Genomic DNA, 27,657 nt, shown 5'->3' on the forward strand with positions numbered 1-27,657 from the left:
GCAACCAGGAAGGGAGCAATAGACCAGCTACTTAGTTAAATAAACCCCAGGAGGCCAGACCAACTAATCAATTATATTTAGCATTTATTGAGTTCAAAGCAGTGTACTAAGCACTTGGGAAAGAATAATAGAAGCAAAATGCATATTCCCCAAGCATCTTATCTAATGGAAAGGACAAGCAGACAAAAATCATTTGCAAACAGCAGGAAGAACTAGAAGAATGAAAGAGGTAGTTCATGTATATCAGGTTGAAATAGATAAATGTGATGTAATATACAAATATACGTTAAGTGCTAGAGATGAGTATCAAACAATTATTCTCTTGGCATGACTTTGAAGTTATGGAAACTCATCAGGGAATATTTCTTAGAAAAGGTGGAATTTGAAGATGGGGCTGACTAGTTTGACAGATTTGGGTTGGGAATAAGGGAGGGAATCGAAGATTGGGGCAGCAATCTGAAGCAAAAGGCAAGAGCTAAAAGGCAAAAAGAAATCTGGGATGGCAACAAGGATGCAGGTTTCTACAAACAGAAGTGACGATATTTTTAGAGGACTAGGTGTGGGAGGGAAAATGGATACTTTGGTTTTAGAAGTATTTAATTAGAAATGCTCTATGTGAGGAAGCAGATGGCATAGGTGTCAGGGGAATCAACAATTTGGAGATTGGCACACCCAACTCCTTCATATTTATGTTAAGGAAGTTGTTCATATCTCAAACGCTCGTGTATTAGGATGACTCCGTGCTTTTTGTCCTGAAGGATGAAAAAACAAAGATAGTGTGTTTCCAAATCCATATATCCACATAGGCTAGAAAGGTTATAGGTGAGGGCAATGGAATTGAAAGCCCTGAAATCCTTCCCACTCCGGCGATCTGTAGTCTGGAGTCTTTGCTTAGCACTGCCTGGAGCAGGGACCTATTATTTGTTTAGTCCTCAATTTATTCAGCTGAATGTGGTGAACAGTGTTCTCTCCTAGAGGACTTTAAAAAAGCTCTGTAAAGATGAATAAAGTAGACCTTTGAAATTCCCCTTTGATACAGATTCCTTCTAGCCTAAGCAAACCACTTTGGTAATATGGACTTTTTGTCCTGTTTTCTTGTTTCTTTATAAACTGAATTCCTATTCTGTCCTTCTAGGGTCATCCTGCCTCACATAATGTATTTATGACCCAACTGAGGAGAACTTTAAATTTCAAAAGTCTTAAAAGCTCTTTCATTCAATCTGGGTTGAAAGCTTCAATTGCTCTTCCTAAGTCATTCCATTAGGCAAAACAAGTGTTACTGGCTAAGTGCTTAGTACAGTGCTGTGCACACAAGCGCTCAATATATATAATTGAATGAATGAATGAATAACCTCACAAATCCTGTAATAATAATAATAATAATAATGATATCATTTGCTAAGTGTTCACTATGTGCAAAGCACTGTTCTGAGTGCTGGGTGGGGGGAGATAAAAGGTTATCAGGTTGTCCCACGTGGGGCTCACAGTTTTAACCCCCATTTTACAGATGAGGTAACTGGGGCCCAGAGAGGTTAAGTGACTTGCCCGAAGTTACACAGCTGACAAGTGGAGGAGGCAGGATTAGAACCCATGACCTCTGGCTCCCAAGCCTGTGCTCTTTCCACTGAGCCTTGGTGCTTTTCAGCACTTACCCACGACTAACAGTCTGTATTTCAGTGTTTTCTACCGTCTTCGTCCCCCTCCTACTCCTCTCACCAGGCTTGTGAGGAATCACAGGCCAGTTCAGCAGTGCTCTGAGTTGGAGGTCTTGGGTGATATCCTTCCCTGAACATGCCACCACTGCTGATTCTAACGTGACCGACCATCTGCTTTCATGCCAGTCTGTTCTTTCAACTGGTCCACCCCCTATCTCGAACGGATATGGAACTGGCTGCCTTCATAGCTGGAATTTTTTCCTCAGTGCCCACCGTCCCTACGTTATGGATCCTGCTGTTGAGTTGTGGTGTTCAGAGACAATGTCCATTAGGGAGAGTGCAATATACAGGTTTTCAATCTATCATATTGACTGAGTGCTTACCGTGTGCACAGCACTGTACCAAGCACTTGGGAGAGGACAGTAGACATATTCCCTGCTCACAACAAGCTTGATGATAGCCTTTATGCATTTCATTTGCTGTCTTAAGATTTGACAACAAATGTTCTTAGCTTGCAAAATACGTATTTCTGGTGAAGTTCATAAAGTTTTTACTACTAATTGCTACTCCTCATTGTGGCATTATACTGAACACATTTGTAATTATAAAGATGTCTGAAGTAGCTACAAATTATATGAACTTACACTAATTATGTACCATAATTAGAACAGGTAATTACAATGTTAGCCTATTTAATTACACAGTACAAGAATGTAATGCATACAACTTTTCTCCACATTCTCCTAATAAAGCCTGCTTTCTTGTAAGCACATTTTTTCTTTTTTACATCCAATCTACAATGAAATCAAAGGATATATTTTTATTTGAACACTTGGAAGCAACCTTAAGGTATCTAGTAAAGCAATGAATTAAATTAATTGCCCCTTGACACTGAATCTCCAATTTTTAAAGTAAATATTCAAGAAGCAACGAGTAGAGTTTGGAAGCCCTAGTCATTTCCTCACTAGACTTCTGCCTCAGCTTTCTTGTTGTTCTTCTTGAGACCAACTTTTTTTTTCCTTTTCAGTGTACCCAGTCTGCAACCTGGATCATGTTCCTAAAATGTCATTCGGCAAATGTCACTCACCAAAACACTCTCTTCCCATCAGTGAATCCCCTGGTAATTGGCTACAAAATTTGCCCCCCGCTCACACCTTTGTACCAGTCTCTTCACCCACTATACACCAATTCTCACTATTTTTCTCCGGTCAAAAATTCATCCTTTAGTCTGTCAGCTCCTTCTAGGCAAGAATCATGGTCTCCTACTGTATTGTATGTACTCCAGAACTTAGCACAGTGCTGTGTACATAATAAGTCTTCAATAATACCATTAATTGTTTGATTTTTCTCTTACTGTACCTTTTTCTCAATTCTGCTGCCTCAGATTCATTGCTTGTGCCTCTTCCACAGCCTCGACCTCCCTTCCTCTTCAGATCCACTGGAACCTATTTGTCCCCACCTTCACACTCTCTCCAAAACCTACCTCTTCCAGGTAACATATTTTCATCTGTGTCAACCCAATTTAGGTTTGTTTTTCAGTTTATGTACTCCATTTATTCTGTATGATCCACACTTTTGCAGTGAGTAGTTATGCCAATATTTTTCAGTCCACTTCCATTCTTTTACTAACATTTTTTCTTTGCTTATCCTCATGTAAATGTAAGTTACTTGTGGCATGGGGCTTTTATTGTATTCTTCCAAATGTGCAGAGCACTGTACTAAGCACTTGGGAGAGTACATTGGAGCAGTTAGACATGAATTCTGCCCACAAGGATTTTGCCAACTAGAGGAGAAGTTGTGAAAAGAATGAATGATGAATAAACAAATTATAACCACGACTGATTAGGTTTCCAGTGTGAATAGAGAAAGATTTCAGTATACCAAGATTCATATTTAGAACTTAGAATCGATAACATTTATTTTCAGAGTGGTACATTACAAATCATAAAAAATGTAATTCAATAAATACTTTTCTTTCTTTAGTATTTTTTGGTTATTAGAGAAAATCAAATTGACCTTTGTGGATCAAAATGTCATTTAATGTCGGACCGTAGTGGAAATTTCCTGTTTACTGATCTGGCTTTTGAGAGATAGGAAATCCCATCAGCTGCTGTAAAGCTACATAGAGGATGGTTATCAAAATACGTCTCAAGATTTATCCATTCAATAGTTTTCATTAATTACCTACTGTGTACAGAGCACTGTACCACCACATAAGTAAAATATTTGGTAGACATAATCGCTCAAAGAGTTTATAATATAAAAGGGGAGACATAAAATAATTTCCAGCTAGAAAGGAAGAAAAAGGGGGTGTATTTAAGAGTTAAGCGTTTATGTAATAGGAAAAATGCCGAGAGGGCTGTGAATACACGTGCTTGTTGGTGGGTCAGAAGTCCTGCAGTGGCACTTATCAAGCAATGGTATTTTTTGTGTGCTTAATGTGTGCAGAGCACAGTACTAAGCAGTCGAGAGAACAGAGTTGGTAGACACATTCCCTGCTGTGAGGGACTATAATCTGGGGAGATGAAATTTACCTAAGAAGACCTCCTGAAGGAGTTGCCGTTTCAGGAGGGCTTTGCGGATGGCAAGAGCACCATTTCAGGTCTCCCACCTTTTTCCCTTGCTTGCATTCTCCTTCGGGTCTGGTACCCCTTCCTCCTTCATATCTGACAGAACTTGCCACTCTTTCAAAACCCAGCCAAATTCCTATCTCCTCCAAGACGTCTTCCCAGACTATGTTTATTTCCCCATCTGCCCTTGCCTCTGCCTCAGCAACGCACTTAGCTGAGCATATCTTAAGCACTTTGATGCTCACCTGATCTCTAAAGTACTTAAGTAAATATTTTTATGTCTGTTATATCCCCTATCACCAATTTATTTTATATCTTTCTTCCCCTGTAGACTGTAAGGGCCTTAAGAATGGGACTCACATCCACTAACTTGGTTGTACTGAACTTTATCAAGTGCTCAGTAAATACTCTTGAGCGATTTGGATGAAGAAAGGTAATAACAGGGGGAAGGTCATGACCACCAGGTTGGTCATTGGAGAGACAGGAATAAGACTGAGGTAATAGTTTAGCTTGAGAGGTTGTGAGCTGGGATGTATTTGAAGAGTCGGTAAGCAGGAACAAGAGAGCTGTTTGAGTGCCTTAAAACCTATATCCAATGTATTTAGAAATGCAATTGCTGTACTTACCTTACTGTGTACTAGGTTAACATGAAATTCCTTTTTGTCACCTATACTGCAACGCAAACTATAACCGTTGAATATTTATTCAGGTAATTCAAAGTATAGCTTCACTTCATTAAATGAGGTGTTGAATACAATTGTGAGTTTTTTTAGGACATCACACAAGTAGGATTTTATTTTGCTGTTTGTGATGTTTCACAACTATATGGTGAAAAATGTCAGACAGCAGACTTTTCTTAAAAACCTGCTGCAGGTTATTTTTCAATCTTATATAGGCTGTTACAGATTAATTTGCTTTTTTGTAAGCTCATGCAAGGTTTTTTAATCCCCAAATTCATTCATTCATTCAATTGTATTTATTGAGCACTTACTGTGTGCAAAACACTGTACTAAACACTTGGCTTGAAGTAGAGAAAATTCAACCATTTATTCTTTGTCAATTACAATGATGCATCAGATAGTCCAAGTTCCCTGAGGGCCTCGTTAGACAACAGTTCCTTTTAATGCAATATAAATTACTCGTCAACATCCACAGTATGTATTTATAAATTAAAATTGCTTCCCCACTTCAACCAATTATATTGGTTACATACTCAGAAGTGTCTTAAAAACCTGAAGCAAACCGGATGGAGCTCCCCACTTTCAGCTTTCATGGGTGCTGTTACAACGATAGCAGTTATAGGAGTGATGGAAGCTGAGAGGCCTGTCAGTACTGGAACAACAGCAGCAAGAGAAAGAGGAGAAATGGGATTCACCATTACAGCTACAACCACTTGCTAAACATCTTCATGGTCTCAGATGAGCAATTTGTTGATAAGCAGTAGTGGAAATGTCAGTGACTCAACAGCTGTGTCAGCAGGAGCACTGGATTTTCTCAGATTTTGCTGCTGTTTTTGCAGTCTGCCTGGTGGATTATGGTTTGGTGAATCACTATGTGTCAGTGTGTGACCGTCTTGCTTCCCTCTGTCTTGTTTCCCTCAACTCTTGACAAGCCACAGGTAATTCTGCTAGTCATAAATAAATTAGATGTTTCACTATAGTCACTAGTAATATAAATCATGTGGTAAACCATGTAGAAATAAATTGCCAGAAGTCGGTTGGCAAATTAATTATATCTCAGAGCCTTCCTTTTAAAATCAATATCCTGAATGTTGGTCTTCCAGATTGTTTGATCAACAAAGAGGCTCTATCTATTTAAAAATCATGGCATTTACTTTTGAAAAATTGTGATGCAGAAGTGAACTGAAAAGGCTTTGTCCATGATCCCATTTCTCTTTATCTTAGATATCAAAGAATGATTTGGGAATTGTATTTTAAAGAGTAAATCAATTGGAGTGTAATTTGTTTTGCCAAGGGAGTCAAAAGCAATTAATTTTTGGCAGCATTTGTTGACAGTCTTAAAAAAAAAGAGGTCTCAGAAGTCCCAACTTCCAGGTCTGAGCCTGGCTTCAAAATTCAGGATGACATGAGACTAGGGAAAGATTGTATAGTTACATTGGTGCTAAAAACAGAGATAGAGGGACTCTGTTGCTGAGGATGGCAGAGAGATCTTTCAAACAGCCTCATCCTTAACCTGTTTTAAAACTTAAACACTGAAAATAATCCAGATGACTTTATACTGAAACCCAATATTTCTCTCTATTTCCCAAGACAACTACTGGCAGGAGTATAGGAAGAAAAACTAATCAATTTCTCCTCTCTTGCCCACTTCCTTTTCCCATCATGTGGCTGGCATACAGGGTAAGCTACTCTCTGCATTAGCAGAAAGTTCTTCATCTGAGATTTGGAATCCCTTGCCCCCAGAGGCATATTTAGCACTAGGGCACTAGTTTAATCTCTCTTCTTTCCTATAAAATACTTTATTATATTAGTTTCAAATTTCATCAGAAAGTGTGGTGAATGTGTGGATCAAAATGTTTTCTGTTCTTATCAATGTACTATTGTGTAAAACTTCCCTTTGTAAAATATGATTTATAGTGCAGAATTATTTTTGACTTATTAAAAGACATCTGAACAATTTCTTCATCAATAAATATTTTAAAACATGGGTTTGTCGGGTTGAAGCAGAGTTGCATTCAGAAACATCTTGCACAGAAACGTTTTGCACTCAGATCTGTACCCTATGGGTACTTGATATTCACCCAGCACTCAGCCCCTTAGCCTTCATGTACATGCCCATAATTTATTTCTATGAATTCCTACCTTCTCCTCTAGACTTTAAACTCATTGTGGGCAGGGAATATGTCTACTAGAGCTGTTTTATTTTACTCTTCCAAGAGGTTAATGCAGTGATCTGAGCACTGTAATTCCTTACTAAGTACCACTGATTGATTTTTGAATACCATTATGCACAATATTTGCTATACGCTTTTGACATATTCCACCCCTGTAAAATGTGACTATACAGCTAAGAGATGCATCATTTTTTCTACTCATCACAGTGTTGATTTTAACGTGCTGGTAACTTATCCTGTGAGAAAAGCATATTTACCTTTTTAAAGGTGCCAAGTTTAAACCACCTAGGAACACATGCCTCTTTCTAAGGCTGTAAATGGTGTAGATGAGGGCACTCAAATGGCTTTTGACTGCGAATTTACTTCTCATGTGTAAATATCTTAGAACTGTTTTATTTAGCCTAAAATATTAGGGTCAATAAATGCTCTATATTTACCTTCTCACTGAAGAAAAATATAATGTGGACTATACAGACTAACTGGGAAAAATGTTTTTAGACAATGGACTCAGTGATCAGTACCATCCCCAAAACACAAATTCAACAGGCAATTATCATAGATGGTTGACTAGGGTTTCTTTGCCACTGAATCAGGACAATTCCTTGATGGAATTTGAGATTTCATTGGCAAAGTGATATCCCAAATAATAGCATCCGCATCTCTCTCCCACATTCTGATTTGACTGTCGCTTTGCCGATTATCATGTTCATCGTCCTAGATGTCTCTGAGCACCCCACATGCACTTTGGAATTCAGTTCCTATTACTCCTATGCCTCTGTAAAGATATCCTTGGCCTTACTCCTGAAGCTGGGGATTGATGGGAGGTTCTACTGGCCTTCTAGTAGCATCTCCAGGAAACAGATGGAACATCAGCTTCTTAGTGACACCCCAAACTCTTCTGAATTCTGCTTTTCGAATGTACATTGACTTGTTTGATGCTTTGCCCTGAGGTGAAACACTGGCACTGTGATGTTGATGTTTTATCCTCCTCTAAGACAAAGTTTAGCTGCTGCACACCACATTCATGTACCCATCCAGGTGCACACACATGCATCTTCATGCGCCAACATATACTTAACCTTTCTTGGGCAATCGAGAGGCTTATGTACTTCTTTACACTCAGAATTTTCAAGCAATCAGTATAGGGAGACGTAATAGCCTAAAGACAAGTTTTTTGTTTCAGTGCCGTATTGCATGAGGGAAATGTCCTTGAGGGACTTAGCAGATTCATCGTGCTCTGGCTACGAGATTGAGTGAAAGATCTTGTTAATGAAAGTTGTTTTTTTCTCTCTGGGACCACAACATTCTTCAAGGCAAGAGTGAACTCTGTCGTACTGTACTCTCCCAAGACCTTAGTACTACTTTCTGCACAGAGTAAAAGCTCAATAAATAGCATTCATTAACTGACTGATGGATTGAAATTTGGCTATATTTGCTCTAGGTTTCAACTTTCTCAAACCTTCAGCTAACCCTGTTCAAAAATTTTGGATGGAATCATTACCTTCGGATGGTTCGACCACAGTGGAAATGACACTGGCTGTCAATTTCTCTTTGAATGACTCCTCAGCTCTGAGGAAATGACTCTTTACCCCTCCTTTCTTTTCCACATGCATTTGGTTTATGGTACCTTTACTCAGAAGAAAATCCTGGTGAAAATGAGGAAAGCTGCAAAATTTATCACAATTTGAATTACACATCTAGGGTTAAAATATAATGTCCACTAAAGCCCACCAGCAAATCATTCCTAAATTATGATCTTTCATACTTCTCTATCTTCAATCTATCTCTGAAAATGTGACTCTTCCTGTGAGTGAAATTGTTGCCACCCTTTTTCCTGCTGGGAATTTTTTTCCTATCCTCCTATTCCCCTGTGGCTCTTGCTTTTCTAATTATCACAATAAGTGGATCTGGCTTTCTGTCTCCCAGCTTGATCACTTTTTTTATGCACGATACCATCTGCCTAATAGGCTGCCTATCTGCCGCAAGGATTGTGTATTCTGCTGTTCTCTCCAGGGATTTTAGCCCATGTTTTTCAATCATTAAACCTTTCTCATGTTTAGCTGATTTGAGCAACAAGTTTTTTCTGCAACACCTAGCTAAATTTATGTGCAGAATTGTATTCTTTACTAATCTCTCTAGCATTAACATATCAGAGTGTATAGGATCCTTTCCCCTATCCAATTCACACTTGTAGCTCTCTCTAGGATTAATGGGAGATTAATGGGTATTAACAGATTCAGGGAGAAAATACACCTAAAACTCTTGTCAGTGCATCATTCTGGCAGGAGTGGATGGTAAGTATAATGAACTAAAATTACAGGGTAGTGTCAGTGCCAAATTTACTATGTGATTTTGAGGTAAATAATTGTAGTGATGCTGTTTATTTTTAGAATAACTGAAGCTTTCCTACTTCTGTTCTTTAAGTAATGAATGAAATAACTTCTTAAATGAGTGGAACAGGTTAAAGTTGGTCATTAAAATCACACGATTCATTGGTGAAAATGCCACGTAAAATGCTGAGACAAAATGTTCTTTACTACTTCAAAGAGAATGCTTTTCTTGATTTGAGAGGAAGACCTTTTGAATAAGCTTCTAGGTAGCCTTGAAAATGATCTGTATGTGTAGAAGGCAGTAGAAGCCTGATTTTGTATGTCCTTATTTTCAAAAAAGTCAGCCCCTGCAAGGTTGAGGAAGCAATGTTTTAATTTAGCAGTATGAAAACCTTTGAATCGTCAAAATCTGTTGTGCTGTTTTTTGTGCTCTGCTCTTGACTGCGGTTTATCTTATGTCCCCCAGAACATTACTGTCTTGTCTGTTATTCTACCCTTAACTGATAAGTATTTTTCTGAAAATTGATTTCTGTCCTCTGGGTGAGATAAGAGAAGTTAATTTATGATTGGAGAGGGGAAGGCCTTACTCTGGTATTGTGGAGGGAGAGGGAAGAATGAAAAAACTCCAATCGCTGGACGAGGCAGATTTTAATTAATTTTGACCCTTTACCTGATTCAGTTTATTTTAAGTGCAAGTTCATTTGCATGTTAGGGAGGGATTTAATCTAATCGAAACTGTCAATGGAATCAGGTCAAAAATTCCTGTTAAATAGAGAGATACTTAAGAGGTGGCTTTCCATTTTGAAGGGAATGCATATTTGAAATCAAGTATATGTTATGTAGCTGTGCCTCACTGTTATGGTAAAGATGAATTTGAATCCTATGCAAAAAACAAAATGCAAAATATTAGACTTCGTTAGAGTGATATATGTCATGCTGTTATTAAAAATATATATTTCTTATAGTTAATTTTATTTGAAGAATCGTGTGCCTATTTCTGATGCCTACTTATGCATGATACTATCAGAGACACAGACCTGATTACATGGTTCTCTGCGATGCCTTTCCATACCAATGATACCATTGCACAAATAACATTTTAGCTTGATGAAACTTGCAATGCCATCCTAGTAATCAAGCTTTCTCACCGGTACTGATTATTATAAGAAATGGAAGGTACTTTGGAAAAAACTTCTATTTGTATGGATCAGTATACTTGCCAGCTTTACTGCAACTGACTTTCTCACTTCCTTAAAACCAAAGTAAACTAACGTATTTTCTGACCTACGTGCCTCTCTAAACTACTTAACAGTATACCACGGTGGTACAATGATTGTATCATTGCAACAACATTCCTCAACATTGAATGAGGAGGGAATTTGAGGTGATATTGATATTCCCTGTCTTGATGCAATCAAAAGCATCATACTACTAACAGAAAGGTTATAGAGAGCATAACATGGTGTGTGGTTGGCTTGAGTGACCATAAATAGAAAGTGATTCTTGTAGGCAATCAGTGGCATTTACTGAGCACTTTATGCAGAGCATTATATTAATCACTTGAAAGAGTATACACACCCATTGAAAGCCTTACTTCCTTCCCTTCCCCACAGCACCTGTATATGTTTGTACGTATTTATTACTCTATTTATTTTACTTGTACATATCTATTCTATTTATTTTATGTTGTTAATAGGTTTTGTTTTGTTCTCTGTCTCCCCCTTCTAGACTGTGATCCCACTGTTGGGTAGGGACCGTCTCTATATGTTGCCAACTTGTACTTTCCATGTGTGGAACAGTACTCTGCATACAGTAAGCACTCAATAAATACGAATGAATGAATGAATTGAGTCACTATTTTCAAAATGATTTTTAAATGGGGGAGTGCTCACCAGCTGTTTATGTTTATAAATGTTCGAACAGGAGGAAATCAACTTAAACTGAATCATACTTCAGCTGGAAATAAGAATGAACTTTTACTAGAATGAAGGAAGTTTGGGAACCTCCATCTCTGGAGATATTTACAAAAACAACAGACTGCCTTTTCTCCTGGATACTTATGCCTGGGTCAGATAGCTATTAGAAGAAACTTCTACTTTATTCTACTAGCACTTCATGAAAATACTCACTGCCCTGACATCTGGGATTCAAAGGAAGTCTAAATGGCCTCACAGAAGCCAGGCAGCATTTGTAAAAGTCTTTTAATATGCATTCTGCTATTTTGTTTTTATTGACAAGGCTGCAGTGGAAGTAATTTCAGATTTGGGGTAGGGTGATGATTTTGTTCCCCTCTCAGGGTCACACCTGGAGAGTTTCCAGTTCTTTACCAGTCTCGGCTATGGGAGGGAGAGTCTAGCAGAGGCCTACCCATTCCATTCCTAGCTTGGCCAGTGGCTAGCGAGTGGAAGGCAATCTGCTACAAGTCAAAACTAACCAGTGTTGGGCAGCAGTGGTATGGGATAAAGTTGAGGATGGAGACTCAAGTTTACTATGCAGAAGGTGGCAATGGTGAACCACTTCCATATGTTTACCAAGAAAACTCTATCAGGGATCGATGTGTTCATGGCAGCGCTATGGGTCGAGGATGACTCGATGGCATAAGACAAGATGATTTCCGCCAAACTAGCACACTTCCCCACTTCAAAGCCCTACTAAAAGCTCACCTCCTCCAGGAGGTCTTCCCAGACTGAGCCCTCCTTTTATAATAATAGTAATGATGGCATTTATTAAGCACTAACTATGTGCCAAGCACTGTTCTAAGAGCTGGGGAGGTTATAAGGTGAACAGGTTGTCCCCTGTGGGGCTCACAGTCTTCATCCCCATTTTGCCGATGATGTAACTGAGGCACAGAGGAGTTAAGTGACTTGCCCAAAGTCACACAGCTGACAATTGGCGGAGTCTGGATTTGAACCCATGGCCTCTGACTCCAAAGGCCGGGCTCTTTCCACTGAGCCATGCTGCTTCTCTTTTCATCATCATCAGTCGTATTTATTGAGCGCTTACTGTGTGCAGAGCGCTGTACTAAGCGCTTGGGAAGTACAAGTTGGCAACATATAGAGACAGTCCCTACCCACCAGTGGGCTCACAATCTAAAAGACTTCTCTTTTCTTCTGCTCCTCCTCCCCTCCCCACCACCCCTACTCCCTCCCACTCCTCTACCCCTTTCTCTGCCCCACAGCACTTGTGTATATATTTACATATTTTTTATTATATTTATTGTATTAATGATGTATATATATATCTATAATTCTATTTACTTATATTGATGTGATTGATGCCTCTTTACTTGTTTTGTTTTGTTTTGTTCTCTGTTTCCCCCTTCTAGATTGTGAGCCCATTGTTGGGTAGGGATTGTCTCTATTTGTTGCCGAATTGTACTTTCCAAGCAATTACAGTGCTCTGCACACAATAAGCTCTCAATAAATACGATTGAATGAATGAATCTTGTGCCATTTGGAGAGGCAAACAGCATTTCCAAATGGGCCTAATGAATTTTGAAACCCATTTCTACTGGAATACCAAGATGCTATAGGTAGGTATCTGTACAAAAGACAATAAACAAAATGGAAGCAAAGATGATAAATTGAAGATAATATGTTTTACTATTTGAAAACTACTTGTTTTCAATATTTATAAAAGCAAGAAGTTGATTTTATTGAACGGCAGTTGTGCCCTTGGTAAAACAAATTTATGCAAACAATGCTGTGTTAGGCAAAGGAAAGTCTTCATCACTGACCAAGAGTAGGTACTGCTATTGATCTGCATAAATTAATGTCAAAATGGGGTTCATACAAATGAAGGACTTACACTAATCCCCGAAGACGGAAACTTAATTCTATTTAAGAGCTTGAGCTACCAAATGAAAAAATTCCTGCTTAATTTATCATGAAACATAATTATTTTAAAAATACACATGATCTTATTATTTGGTCTCTGATAAATATCTGTTATGGTACAGAAACAACATTTTGGTAAGCATCACATCCTTGGTTGAATACTTCAGTGCCCTTCTGCGTATACATATTCAGAAAGAACATTTTATTGTGTTGGCACTAAAGAAAAAATAAATTCCATGTGCCAAGTGTGGATTGTTAGAGAAAACTTGTGAGTTGTCGAAAGATGGAATAATCTAATGCTCAGAAAAAGTAACTTGAAATATGGTGAAACATCCCACCATTTAATGAAATTCCATCTAATTTCAAAGCATAATTTTTTGGGGGGATTTTTACCTTCTAGTTCTTTTTTGAGGTAGAAATGCCTATAGAGCAAGACATTTTAAATTTAGTTTTTATTCATGGTAATATTGTTAACTTTTATATTTTCTTAATTTATGATTATTATTATTATAATTCCCTGTGTTATAATTCTCTTAAATTAACATGAAATTCTGATTTCATTCACATACAGTTTCATTTTAATTTCTACTTTTGCCCCAGGAGATTTAGTACTATATTAATTAGTATTCAATACTAATTTTTTTGTTATTGCAGTAGCTTACCTAAAGACATTTTCTGGCACAACTAAGATGTGCATCTTCTATTCTTGCTCTTTTACATCTCTCTTTATCTTTTGCTTAGTGCCTCCATGCATTGCTATCCTTATGTTTTACACATTTTTTTATTCACATTTGGATTCCTTATCTTTCATCAGAACCAGGATTTTACTTAGATCATCCCAAATCTCTCCCTGCGCAATGAGAGAATTCAAATACGTTGAATGAATGATTTCAAACCCCTTGAAAGTGGGACAGGGGTGACTATATGATAGCACAAACTGATTGTGACAGCCACTAACCTGCTTCCAGCAGAGAACTGAGGATAGCTGAAGGAAGGTGGCTTGTTCTTTAGAAATTCTTAAGAACACCCTGAATTCTTTTTTAAAATGCTATGCAGGAGAAAAGTCTAACTCATTTAAAGGCTTTCTATTTTCTTTCCACAACAGGCATCTCCTTGTAGGCTCAGCGATAATTGACACACAATTAGGAGGGACTGATCAATACAGAAAGAATCACTACATGAGATTTTCAATGCAAGGACTGCATTGTCTCTCAGACCCTACTCCAATGTGAAAATTAGTTCAACAGTGGTAGTGGTGGCAGATATATTTGTCTAGGGCTGGTCTGGTGAATAGATTGTGTGTTTTGTAGTAAGAAAATCTGGACTTTGATCTCAGCTCTGCCACTAACTGTTATATGTTAAATGTTACCTGTTACATGATGTGGATATAATATTACTAAGCCTCAGGTTCCTCTTCAGTTAACTGGGGATGGTAATGCCTGCTTTCTGCTGCCATTTATATTGTACGATAAATCCAATTTATTGTAAGGATAAATCATGATCATTGATGGAAAAACACTTGGTTAAAAAAAAGTGCTACACAAATTTTTTCTCCTACAAGAGAGAGAAAAGAAACATGTGCTCTATAATCCCACAAGGCCTATAGTGGTGGCCTCCATTAATAAAATGAAATATGGCAGGAAGTTGACGGTTGAGGCATATGCAACTGTATTAGGAGCTACAAAACTCACTTTGAAAGAGCACCTACAATTGTGGAGAGGCATGTCACATGATTAGCAATAGTATATCATCCCTATTTTTAAGTCAGGTTTCATTTGTAGACAACTCTTTGAAAGCTGCCAGAAGCACAGTTGTTCAATTATACAAAAAAAAAGAATACTTGGGTTTGAGGATATAAGAATATTCTTTATTGTTATGAACCGTGTAGGAAGTTGATTTACAAGTGTAACACAGGCCTTGTGAACATTTTAAAATATGAATAGACGATAAATAGCAAACCATGTGATGTATTAATGTTAATGAGGTTCCATTTTGTTGGGCATTTATGCCATTAGTTGGTAATTGATTGAGCTAAGAAAACCAAGGGTTTCCTTTTATGAAGGAAGGTTGACATGCAAGGCCTAAATAAGTGAAGCCGAGATTCCATTTAGAAGCAGATCCCCAGTGTGCTATCATTAAGAAGAACCTTTGTTGATTTCATTTTAACCACATTTTTGAATCTATGGTTACTTGAAGGACATGAGTTATAAGTACTTGGGAGAATTTGTGCAGCTTAAAGGTAATCCCTTCACACTGTGCTGATGTTAGTCTGGTGGAACTCTTTTGCATATAGCATTTTAATAGGGCACTTATCTTAGAAAATTGTTCTACTTATACCTTCATTCAGCTCTAAAGAACAAAATCTTTTCCTGAGGAGTGATTTTTTTTTTTGAGAGAGAGTTGTCACAACATCATGACTACTACTACTCTTCTAAACTCCTGATGGGTGAAATGAGCATATTTGCCCTAGGTGACCTTTCCTATATTACTAGGCAGAGAGGGGCCGAAAAAGAGTGTTTAAGAAATGGCTGGAAGAAGGGAAGCCTGCTAGTCTCTTTCTTTCATTGCCTTTATGCCCAGTTTTTCCCCTTTCTAGTATTCTGGCATCTCATTAGAAATCCTCCTATATCTTTATCTTGTCCTTTACTACTCTAAAGTGAATTATCATTCTTTGCCCTGCATGACTTGCCTACCCATTCCATTTCTAGGTATCCAAAGACCAAAGTGGCAGGTAGTTTGAATGGCAGAGTGTAAGTTTTTTCTAAAAGCAGCTTAGTGGAAAGAGAACTTGGGAGTCAGAGGATACGGGTTCTAATCCCTGCTCTGTCACTTGTCTGCTGTGTGCCCTTGGGTGAGCCACTTAACTTCTCTGTACCTCAGCTACCTCATCTGTAAAATGGGGATTAAGACTGTGAGTACCAGGTGGGACAACCTGATTACCCTGTATCTACCCCAGCACTTAGAACGGTGCTTGGCACATAGTAAGTGTTTAACAAATATTATTATTATTATTATTATTATTATACAGCAGGATCCTCCAGACCATAAGCTCATTGTGTACAGGGGACATATTTACCAACTTGGTTGTGTTATACTCTCCCAAACATTTAATACAGTGTTCTGTGCACGGTAAGCATGTAATAAATACCATTGATTGATTGAAAATTGATAATATGCTTTGTTTCATAACATACATTGAAATAAGGGTATAATGAAGTAAAAATATAAAATGCATGGATAGCTGGAAATCCCTTCCCCATCATGAGGCTGTGGATGGGAGGGGGATAGAGATAAGTGGGATGCAGAAATATCAAAGTAGCATTTCTTCAGTCCTTAGAATGGGATCTCTAATGTAAATTTTTGGGTAAGCATGGGTGATTGTGCCATGTTGGTGCCACACTGTCTGACCCTGAAAGACTTGTCTGTCTTTGTCTGTCCTTAAATTAATTCACTGGAGATGAACTCCATAACAGAATGGTGGTAGTGTTTTGCTCTGAATCACCAGTGGAGATCTTGGTCGTGTTTAGGGTTTCTCAGCTGTGGAGCAGTACCTCTGTCTTATTCAGGAACCTCCATCATGTCAGCCTAGACTGAGGAGCAAACTGATGGAGATCCTTGTAGTTAGGAGTTTTTGTTCATATACAAGAAAAAAAATGGTGAATCTTTGGAGAATTTTGAGGAGAGGAATGCTCCTATCGGTTTTAAGTAAAATAAAATAAAAAAAAAAACTTGAAAGCAAATCAATGAGCTTCTCATAGTCTTAAAAAATTGACACAAAATATGCCATATTAAATACTTTTCAATTGTATAAAACTGACTCAATTGGGCATCTTTTCCTCTTCTCTGCATCATCATTATTAAAGTGTTAGATTGAATGCATTTCTGACCTTGGTAGAAACACATATGCAAAACTTTGGACATATATAAAAAGAGAAAAAAGGGAGGTCATGCAATAAATGTGTGTCTTAAGTCATCTTCAGGATAAAGTCTATGAAAAGAATTTGTTTGGGCAAATCTCCATAGAAAATGTGTACAGGATATCTCTCTGAAAAAAGAATTATTGTAGCATTAAATTTGAAACCAACTTCTTGCAAATTATGTAGGAGAAGGAAGTGGTGATAAGAATTGGGAAGTTTTGACTTCTATCAGAAAAGTTGACCATAAAATAATATTTATGGATAGTATTTTCATGAAAATAGGACTCTAGAATACATCTAGGCAAAAGTTTTGGAAAGTATGTATATTGAAACCACTTCCGCCAAACATGCTAGACACAATAAACATTATTAAAATTCCTTGTGAGGGAAAAACATTCATTAAAATGCAAAAACTAATTGGTAATGAACATAATCCAAAAGGCCCAGTGAATTCTTAAATGAACTTTATGGAATTAACAGCTTCAGAACACCTTGTAATTACGTTACCAGCCCTGATACTAGCACCCAAATGTCAGAGAGAAGAAATGATATTAATATTTATTATCTATATCCCACAGCTTCAGATTCACTATGGTAAGTTAAAATACTAGTGAAATACTACTGAAAGTATCAGGAAATGACCCAAAAGAAAACGTTATTGAACAACTTTAACAGTATGTCATGTACACGTATTAAAGAATTTCAGGTTTTCTTGAGAAAAAAAATCCTATATAAAATGAGCTTTGTTGCTTTTCCAAATCCCAGTGCAATGCACTCTATCAAGCCATATGTTTCCATAAATGATCATAGGTGCATAATTATATATAGTACAAAAACACCAGATTACAGCCCACATACAATGCCAACGTCTATAAGCCTGACAGTAGAATGAATATGAGAACTAAATGATAGTGAGGGATCAAGGATAACCTCACTATAGATGGGAAAGATAGGAGGAAACATGTGTTTAGGAAGAACGATAAGTCATCCTCCTAGCCTACAACTCTCTCCTCCTCTGTATATGCCTGACCACCACTGTCTTCACCTTCAAAGCATTTTGAAGGTCACTTCTCCTGCAAAAGGCTTTACCCGACTAAGCCTTCTTTTCCCCAGTTCAGTCTCCCTTCTGCGTCATCTATGCACCTCAATCTATGACCTTTGGACACTTGATAGTCTTCCCAACCCCACAGCACTTAATGTACATATCTTTAAATTATATACAGTCAATTATTCATTCATACTATGTCTGACTCCCCCTGTAGACTGTAAGCTCATTATGGGCAGGGAACAGGTCTGCCAATTCCATTTTAGTCTCCCAAGAACTTAGTACAGTGCTCTGCAAATAGTAAGCATTCAAATACAATTGAGGCCGCTGTTCAGTTGTCTTGCTATCATCCATCCCTCACACGGTCCTAGCCATCAGTGTCTCTATATGTTGCCAACTTGTACTTCCCCAGCGCTTAGTACAGTGCTCTGCACACAGTAAGCGCTCAATAAATATGATTGATTGATTGATCAGTGAAGCTGTGTTTCAAGACTTCATGGTGCATTACCTTGTCCTGTCATCTGAGATTGAATGTGACTCACAGAACTTGTTAGTGTTAGTTCTGCAAAATGAATCATAATCACTTGCATGTTTCTTATGTGTCTGTGTGTGTGTCTGTCTGTCACTTGAAGGTGATATGGATCACTTTGCAACCCAAGCCTGTGGAATTGGAAGAGTTTCAAACAGCCCTGCTTTTAGCATCATCACCTTTTATTGCATCTCTGCAGTTAGTACAGAACCTTCAGTAAGTATTTGGAAACATGCAACATACAACAAGACACAGCTTGGGTCCTTGAAGTTTACTAGCTAACTGGGGAAAAAAACAAATCTATATCACCTAACATATGGTACGAGTAAGATCACAGATGCACTGATAAAAATAAAAAAAACAATTATATGTACAGGTTATTAATGGACTCATGTGACCGGGGAGGTGAGAGACTGGAGGAGGTGTTTTTTAAGAAAAGGTTTGAGGTGAGAGGTTGTGTTTTGGTGCATATAATTGAGAAGAGAGTTTCAGGCAAGTAAACAGCATGACCTGTGGATCAGAAACAAGAGAGTTAAGACCAAGTTAGGTAAGAAGACCTTGGAAAGTGCTGGGATGGGAACCATAATAACATGATGGAGCAGCCTAAGAGTGTTAATGCAATTTAAAAATATTTAATTATTTAATAATTGATAATAATAATGGTATTTGTTAAGTGCTTACTGTGTGCCACGCACTGTTCTAAGCACTCAATAATGATGGTATTTGTTAAGCGCTTACTATGTGCCAAGCACTGTTCTAAGCATTGGGATAGATACAAGGTAATCAGATCATCCCATGTGAGGCTTACAATCGTAGTCCCCATTTTACAGATGAGGTAACTGAGGCACAGAGAAGTTAAGTGACTTGACCAAAGTCATATAGTTGACAAGTGGTGGAGCCAGGATTAGAACCCACGGCCTCTGATTCCCATGCCCGTGCTCTTACCACTAAACTACACTGCTTCAATGCCTTACACATGTCAATATTACATACCCTATCATGCAAGTATGATTCCTGTAATGAGATTGTGTAATTGCATTAGAATTAAAATGCCTTGGACCTTAAAATTATAATCAGTGATTACAATGAACCAGAAAAAGAAAAAAGTTGTGTTGCATGAGAGTCAGCTGTTTTTCTCCAGTGACACTTCAATAAAAGCAATATATTATTATTTTCCTCTGCATTAAGCCACTTCGTTTATGTTTTCTGTATTCTGTATGTTCAGTAAATATAAAGTGGAGAAATAGGTAGGGAAGTTTGGGGGAAAAAAATCTGTTGCAGATAGTCCAATAAAATTGACAAACCATATTCAAATACTTGAATTGGAGACACTCAAATTATTTTCCTATGTGGTTTACGACAAATCATAAAAGCAGAAAATGTCTTTAAAAATAGCAGGAGATATTAACAAAGGTGATAGAGGGACCCAAATTGGGATCCAAGTACAGATTTCTATGTCAACAATCACTCAGGACAAGTGAATTGCTATTAATTATAAAATCTAAAATATAAAGACCTAGGTTTTCCCCTGGTGATATGAAAAAAACCACTTTGGCTGAAATACTAATTGGGGTGAGCCCACAACAAGCAGCCCTGTTAGAGACAGTTTGTGATCCCATAAATAACGAAGAGACTTTCCAAAGACACTGCTGCGCTCCACCTGAAGCTGGTGATTGTTGGCCTGTGAGAGGAGGAGCATGGAGGGAGGTGGGACTGAACCAAGGGATCACTGCAAGTGGAGCCACAGCTGCCACACCTAAGGCAGATAAAAGGCCGTTGCTTTGAGGTTGGGGGGCACTTGAAGGAAGCATAGAGACCCAGACATGAGGAGAAGTAAGAAGGAAGCACCCTGAGAGCAGCTGAAGTGGCAGAAGAGCATATCAGTTTACCTACTCTACTATTTAAAGCACTATTTTATGCACCTTCCCATTCTCTTTTTACTCCTATTGGTAAGTTCATTCATTCAGTTGTATTTATTGAGTGTTTATTGAAGTGTTCAGAGAAGCCGTGTGGCTCAGTGGAAAGAGCCCGGGCTTGGGAGTCAGAGGTCATGGGTTCTAATCCTGCCTCTGCCACTTGGCAGCTGTGTGACTTTGGGCAAGTCACTTACCTTCTCTGGGCCTCAGTTACCTTATCTGTAAAATGGGGATTAAGACTGTGAGCCCCATGTGGGATAACCTGATTACCTTGTATCCCCACCCCAGTGCTTAGAACAGTGCTTGGCACATAGTAAGCACTTAGCAACTGCCATCATTATTATTACTGTGGACATAGCACTATACTAAGAGCTTGGGGAGTGACTCTGTGATTCTAAGCTCCTTTAGGAGAGAGAGTGTCTCTCTTATAATAAAATGTTCTTCACACAGTAGGTGCTGATTGAACACTCCTGATTGACCCGAATGGATGTTGCTTTATGCCATGAGCAACCTGCCTACAGTTAAACGTGTGGTTACTTAAGGCAGGTTCTGACCTGGGTGAAGAGTTAAAGTGATTCCAGTGAACCTCACTTAAGGCTCCAAAATATCACCCTATATTCCCTCCTCAGGGTCACACCTGGAGAGATTCCAGTACTCTATCACTTTCGACTACAGGAGGGAGAGTCAGGCAGAGGCGTTCCCATTCTATTCCTAGCTTGGCCAGTGGCTAGCGAGTGGAAGGCAATCTGCTACAATTAAAAAGTCACCTGTGCTGGGCAGCAGCATTATAGGAGAGAGTCGAAGGTGGAGACTCAAGTTGACTGCACGGAAGGAGGCAATGGTAAACCACTTCCATATTTTTACCAAGAAAACTCTGTGGCTACACTACCAGAAGGATTACGGATAGAGGTGGGACATTCTGGGAGAGATGTGTCCGTGGCATCGCCATGGGTCGAAGACAACTCGACGACATGAGACAAGACAATCCCCTGTATTGCCATTGACCTGATTCTCTGAACAAGAGGGAGCTATTTATAGCCGGCTTTCAGCTTAGGAAATGGAGGTGATTCTTGGTCTCAGCTTTCTTATCCCTTCCCAGTGAGGAATTCTGACATTTCATATCAGTAACTGAAATCAGAATCCAGGTACCTGCTCCTTCCACTGCAATCCCTTTGTCCTCAGTATTCATTCATTCAATCGTATTTATTGAACGCTTACTGTGTGCAGAGCATTGTACTAAGCGCTTGGGAAGTAGAAGTTGGCAACATATAGAGACGGTCCCTACCCAACAATGGGCTCGCAGTCTAGAATAACTGATAAACCTATTATACTGGGTGGAAGTGCTTAATACAGTGCTCTGCACACAGTTAGCGCTCAAATACAATTGAATGAAAGAGGAGAAATACCTTCTGAAACTCTCCTTATAATACTGTTTAGTATTTTAACTGTAGTCATTTTCAGCTAACCTGTTCTGGCAGACTAACAGGTTAACAATGGCCTAACTTTGTCAAATAAAGAGCCCATGCAGTAAGTATTTTTTTTCTCCAAATTCTTCAAAGATTATTCTTCGATTCACTTGTGTATATAATATGCATTGTAATTTACACTGTCCTCTTGCCTTACAAAGTAGACATAGCCTCAAAGGATGGCCACTGCTTGTTTTAACCCTACACCATCTCTTTATTTTTTAAAATAAATTATGTAAATCCTATATTTGTAGTTGGATGGGCAAAATCAAATTTTCAATGTCATATGACAATTTCAAAGTGCACATTTACAGTACTCTAGTTTCCTTGGACAGAAATGAAGAACATCATGTAAAACTAGAGGATAAACTGTTGCATAGATTAAAGAAGCAGCATGGCTTAGTGGAAAGAGCATGGGCTTTGGAGTCAGAGGTCATGGGTTCAAATCCCGACTCTGCCACTTAGCTGTGTGATTTTGGGCAAGTCACTTAACTTCTCTGAGCCTCAGTTCCCTCATCTGTAAAATGGGGATGTAGACTGTGAGCCCCACATGGGACAATCCAATCACCTTGTAACATCCCCAGCACTTAGAACAGTGCTTTGCACATAGTGAGCACATAATAAATGCCATTATTGTTATTAAGGTAGAAACATGATGACACTGAATACTGCATTAGGTGCCACGACAGTTGGTGTTTTTCCAGGGAACAAAGCGAATGTGTGAGACTTTTTCTCAGTCGTTCTTTAAAGCTGGACCACAGCCATGAAGTGTTCGGTGCTGCAAACACTAGACTGGAAAAAATCAATCCCCTGCTTCACATGAAGCCAATAAACATCAGCCAAAATAAGACCTTCCTGAACATGTTGCTTTGAGGTGGTTAACTCCTTTATTGCCAGTACTCCACTTAATAGAAGGGTGAATGCTGGAAGAATGAATTGCAACAGCAACCTAAAAGGTTAAGGTTTGTCTAGCTATCTTTGCTTCTAGGTGAACATGCTTTAGAATCAATGATGAAAGCTTCATTTGTTTCATTGCCCTAGAAGGCAAAACAAGAGTAGGCAGTAAAAGCTGGAGCAGAGTTAAACCGGGATGTCGATGTCAGATTTCAAATAAAATTGGACATTAAGTTGTTCAGAGATTGTGAACCAACTTGAGAAAAAGGGGAAAAATCTGTTTTTAATAGCCCATTTAATGGGCATCTACACTTTTCAATTGAGGCATCCAGAAAAAGGAGCCTATTTGTTTCCTAAAGGACATCTTTTCTTCCTTTCTCTCTTGTCCTTGATCACGTACCATATCAGCAACCTATAATTGTGTTCTTATGTTAAGAAACTGTCATGTGAAAAACTTCCTTTTCTTAAATGGCATTTATTAAGCACTTACTATGTGCAAAGCACTGTTCTAATTCTGAACCTCAAAACAGAACAACGTACTTGCACACTAGTCTACTGGTTCTAAGAAATGATGTAGGGTGGTTGGGAGAGGAGTCACAGCAGGGGAAAATGGGGGAGACAGCTAAACTGAGCCTGCCCAGGGTTGTTGGGGTGAAGAAGAGCAGCTGTGGATCTTCTCACTTCTTCCTGAAAATAATTTCCCAGTTGCAAGGGATTCGGGCTTTGTTGGGCCCCTCATCACAATACCCCAACCTCCCCATGACTTTTTGCTTTCTGTGTGCTTTAAGGACCCATGAATGTCTTACTGTATTTGAGGGGCCTTATTACCTTTGAGACTCCGGCCACTGAATCACAGATTTCTAAACAGCAAGAAGATCTTGTTCATTTGGTTTCCAGTGCCTTGCTTCTGGTAAGTCCTCTGTTCTCTTACCTTCAGTGTGGTCTTTCAAAGTTCTAACCTTAGGAGATTTCTCTTCCAACTGAGGCAGTTGCGTTCAGTAATCCCCCACATAGCACAGTGCAGACAGGCTTTATTGAAGATCCACTTAGAGTTGAGTTTTCAAGTCCTATGATTCGACTGGACATTATAACTTTCGGGATGGAAGAAGTTTCTTTCCAAATCAGTTCAACTAGAAATCCCCTAAATGGGACCAGAGTAGCAGGTTAAATGGGTAATAAAGGTTGAAAGCTTGAGTGCCTCCTGAAAATAAGTTGAGCTGTAATATCTTACCTAGAAAATGATGGAGTTTATTGCAGTGATTCATTTCTGTGCTTTAGATACTGCTGAAACTCTACCCAGTTACAGGATATTTTGTCACTGAAATTTGTTTTTAATTTTCCCCTCACAGTGATGACCAGGAACATAATTTATCCTTTTAACAAATCCACTTTATTTAATGCCATAGGACACTTTATGCCATTTTCTTTATTTCCCAGCCACACTGTTTCAGGATCTTATGGTCTAGCTTAAGGTGCTACATACATCAGGATTTGTGAAAATGAAAAACTTATTAGGGTTACAGGCTACCATAATCAGGGAACAAAAGATTGACTTGGGACATTTAATTTATTGTTAGATTCTTCTGGGACAGATAGTGCCCATAACAAGTGAAATGCTTAAAATTTTCTTGGGCTTTATCAGTCTGAATTGTCAGCAGTAGACTAAAGGGAGAGCTAATACTGTGGCAACTCTCGATTTTTTTTCTCTTGGAGAAAGATCTAAGGGAAGTCTACAACAAATGTGATTTTCAGCTCTATTTTGAACCAGTATATTCTTCTGCAGCCTTCAGCCACAATGGGATTCAAAGACTTTCATCAATTCTTAAATATTAGAATCTCCTCAATGGTATGTATTGCTATACATTGTTCAAATCACTCTACTTTGAACTATGCTATTTTTTATTCCTTATTAAAACAGTTAAAATCCTTTTCTAATAACATAAGTGGACATTTCCATAGCATTTAATTCTCTGCTTGTGTGTCAAGAATAAAAATGAAAGGATTTTAGACTAAAATTGGAAGGAATTTTTCCTCCTGAACAAAATTGTCGACTATTTTCAGAGGCGTTTATTTTCCTTTTGTAAGGCTTTTGCAGTAGTTAAAAAGATTTTTCTTAATAAACATGCCAATTGCTACCTATTTTGGTTATGCTCTTTCTCTTTCCGAAGCAAGCACCCTGGAACCTACTGCCTCATATTAAATGCTATCAGGCATCACTACTTGCAGTAGGTCTATATCACTTGTATACATGTTGTGTGATGTTCCATGAAATAGTCTCTTTCCACACTGAATTCTAAACAGTGTTCAGCTCATAAAACTGGTATTACTAAACTCAGCAAGAGGAGAGTCTGACTCCTCGGATTTAACTCTAAAGTTAAGTAGCTTGCACATGAATGTAGGGAAGTGTGGCTTAAGTTGAGGAAACCATGTTTTTCTGTCTTAAAGAAATCTGCTTCTGAAGTTAAGTAGTCCCTGTTGAGTATGAAAGAATAGGGCCTTGTGAGTTGCCTGTCTTCTGTCAGTGCAGGTACAGGAAGAGGGTGAAAAAAGTCAAAATAAAAGAATTCCCTTGTAATTTTTCTATAATACAGAAATATAGTTTGAAGGTAAAATTTTTTACTCTTAATGTGTTAAATTATAATTATAAATTATAATGTATTAAATTATAAGTCAAATATCAGTAGTTAGACTCATAATAAACTTAATCTAACAGCAACACATAGCTGTGACTCCGGAGAAAATTACCTAAGGTCACTTTAAGCATAGGCAATGTCTAAGACTATTAAAAACTGAGTTAAATGCACACTCTAGGAGGAAATGAAGGACTCCATACTGCATGTCAGTATTTGTTACAGGGCTAATTCACAGCCGGTGTTCTATGAAAGTGCTACATTTGCTGACCTGATCAAACACTGTAAATATGTCAGATAACAAAGGAGAAGACTGCCTTTGATTTATATAGTGTCTGTCTTCCAAAGATCGTACGGCATTTTCTCACAAATACGTTGCCATTTATTCTTGTAATGTCTCCTCTTATCTTTCTGGCCATTCAGTTTCAGTCTCCTTCACGGGCTCCTCCTCTGCCTCCCACCCCCTAACTTTGGGGCTCCATCCTCTGCCTCCCACCCCCTAACTTTAGGGGTCCCTCAAGGTTCAGTTGTGGGTCCCCATCTATTCTCCATCTAAACCCATTCCCTTGGAGAACTCATTCACTTCCATGGCTTTAATTACTACCTCTACACAGATTATACCCAAATCTCCATCTCCGTCCCAGACCTCTCTTCCTCTCCACAGTCTAGTATCTCCTCCTGTCTTCAAGACATCTCTCCTTGGATTTCTTCTAGTCACCTCAAGCTTAACATATCCAAAACAGAACTCCATATTTTCCCACTCAAACCCTGGCCTCCCTCTGACTTTCCCATCACTGTAGACAGTACCACGATACTTCCTGTCTCACAAGCCTAGACTGCATGCTCCTTGTGGGCAGCGAATATATCTGTTTATTGTTGAATTGTACTCTTCCAAGTGCTTAGTACAGTGCTCTGTGCACAGTAAGCACTCAATAAGTGATTGAATGAAAGAGAAACGGTAAAATTTGAACTCAATTTTTGTTTTTGCTTTTTATAAGAACTTTGAGAGTATGAAAACATGGAATTTGCTTCCCCTGGTTCTGCATATAATAAGACTATTTCCTTGAAGTCTTTCTCTAAATTATGAACTTGTTTAGTAGTCTGAAAAAGGACATTTCATTTTATTTTCCATTTTAGCACCACTACATTTTCTGGCACAAAGCTTAAGGAAGCTAAAGGCAATTTTGATAATTCAATATGGCACACATTAGGATAATAAAAAACTATCCAACCATCAAACCACGTGACAGATGCTGAACAATAATTTTGAGCACAGGTAGTTTTTCAGCTTGTCTACCAAGATATCAAAATATTTTGAGATCTGAAGATCTGAAATCCATTATCCTAAAGCCTAGAGTTAGCAGTAGGCCCAGAAATAAAAATTTGGACATAGCTCCAATTTCCATGGAGGAGTGTATTTCTTTGTTCATCTTTACTGAATGAGGCTTGTACAACAGGATATTATGATAATCTGGAAGATAAAGGCAGTTTATTTTTGATTGCTTCAAAGGGCCAAGATAAGCACTTGGTAGGCACATTTTTTGTAAATATTGAATATGGACAGTTGTACCTTGTGGGTAGAAATTTGTCACCTTATGTATTTCATTTTGCCTGCACTTGCGATTGGATTTCCAGTTGACTTAAAATAATTCCACGCATCAAGGGAGATAGTTTCCCCGGTGGATTTGGCCTACATAAGAAAGGGGAACTAATGGTTTGGGGACAGAGAGCCTAGTTTGAGTGTTCCTTACTGTGACTACGGAGGCCAGCTTCATTGTGGTGCTGAAGAACAAAAATAAGAAGTAACATCATTCCAATTTGTTCACTCCTTTTTTCATTGCATGTTTTATTGAAAAGTCTGTCAGCACTATTTGCTAAGAGGGAAACCTGAAAAGCCACAGATATAAAATTGTCTTTGGCAATATTTAAAGCCTTCTTGAATATTAATTCTTACAAAACTAATGAGTACTGAGAAAAATGGCAGTAGGAATAATTACCTCAAAACTGATAAAGAA

At 38.3% G+C, this 27,657-nt stretch overlaps 2 non-coding genes across 2 annotated transcripts; both read left to right on the plus strand.

The window, feature by feature from the left end:
* Positions 1 to 11,695: 11,695 nt before the first annotated feature.
* Positions 11,696 to 11,833, plus strand: LOC119945327. Its single transcript, XR_005456196.1, has one exon. It is a non-coding gene; the product is annotated as a small nucleolar RNA SNORA7 (small nucleolar RNA).
* A 9,437-nt stretch (positions 11,834 to 21,270) lies between these two features.
* LOC119945314 lies at positions 21,271 to 21,409 on the plus strand. Its single transcript, XR_005456185.1, has one exon. It is a non-coding gene; the product is annotated as a small nucleolar RNA SNORA7 (small nucleolar RNA).
* The last annotated feature ends 6,248 nt before the right edge of the window (positions 21,410 to 27,657 follow it).

This window comes from Tachyglossus aculeatus, chromosome 24 (assembly GCF_015852505.1).
Source record: "Tachyglossus aculeatus isolate mTacAcu1 chromosome 24, mTacAcu1.pri, whole genome shotgun sequence".
Lineage (NCBI taxonomy): Eukaryota > Metazoa > Chordata > Mammalia > Monotremata > Tachyglossidae > Tachyglossus > Tachyglossus aculeatus.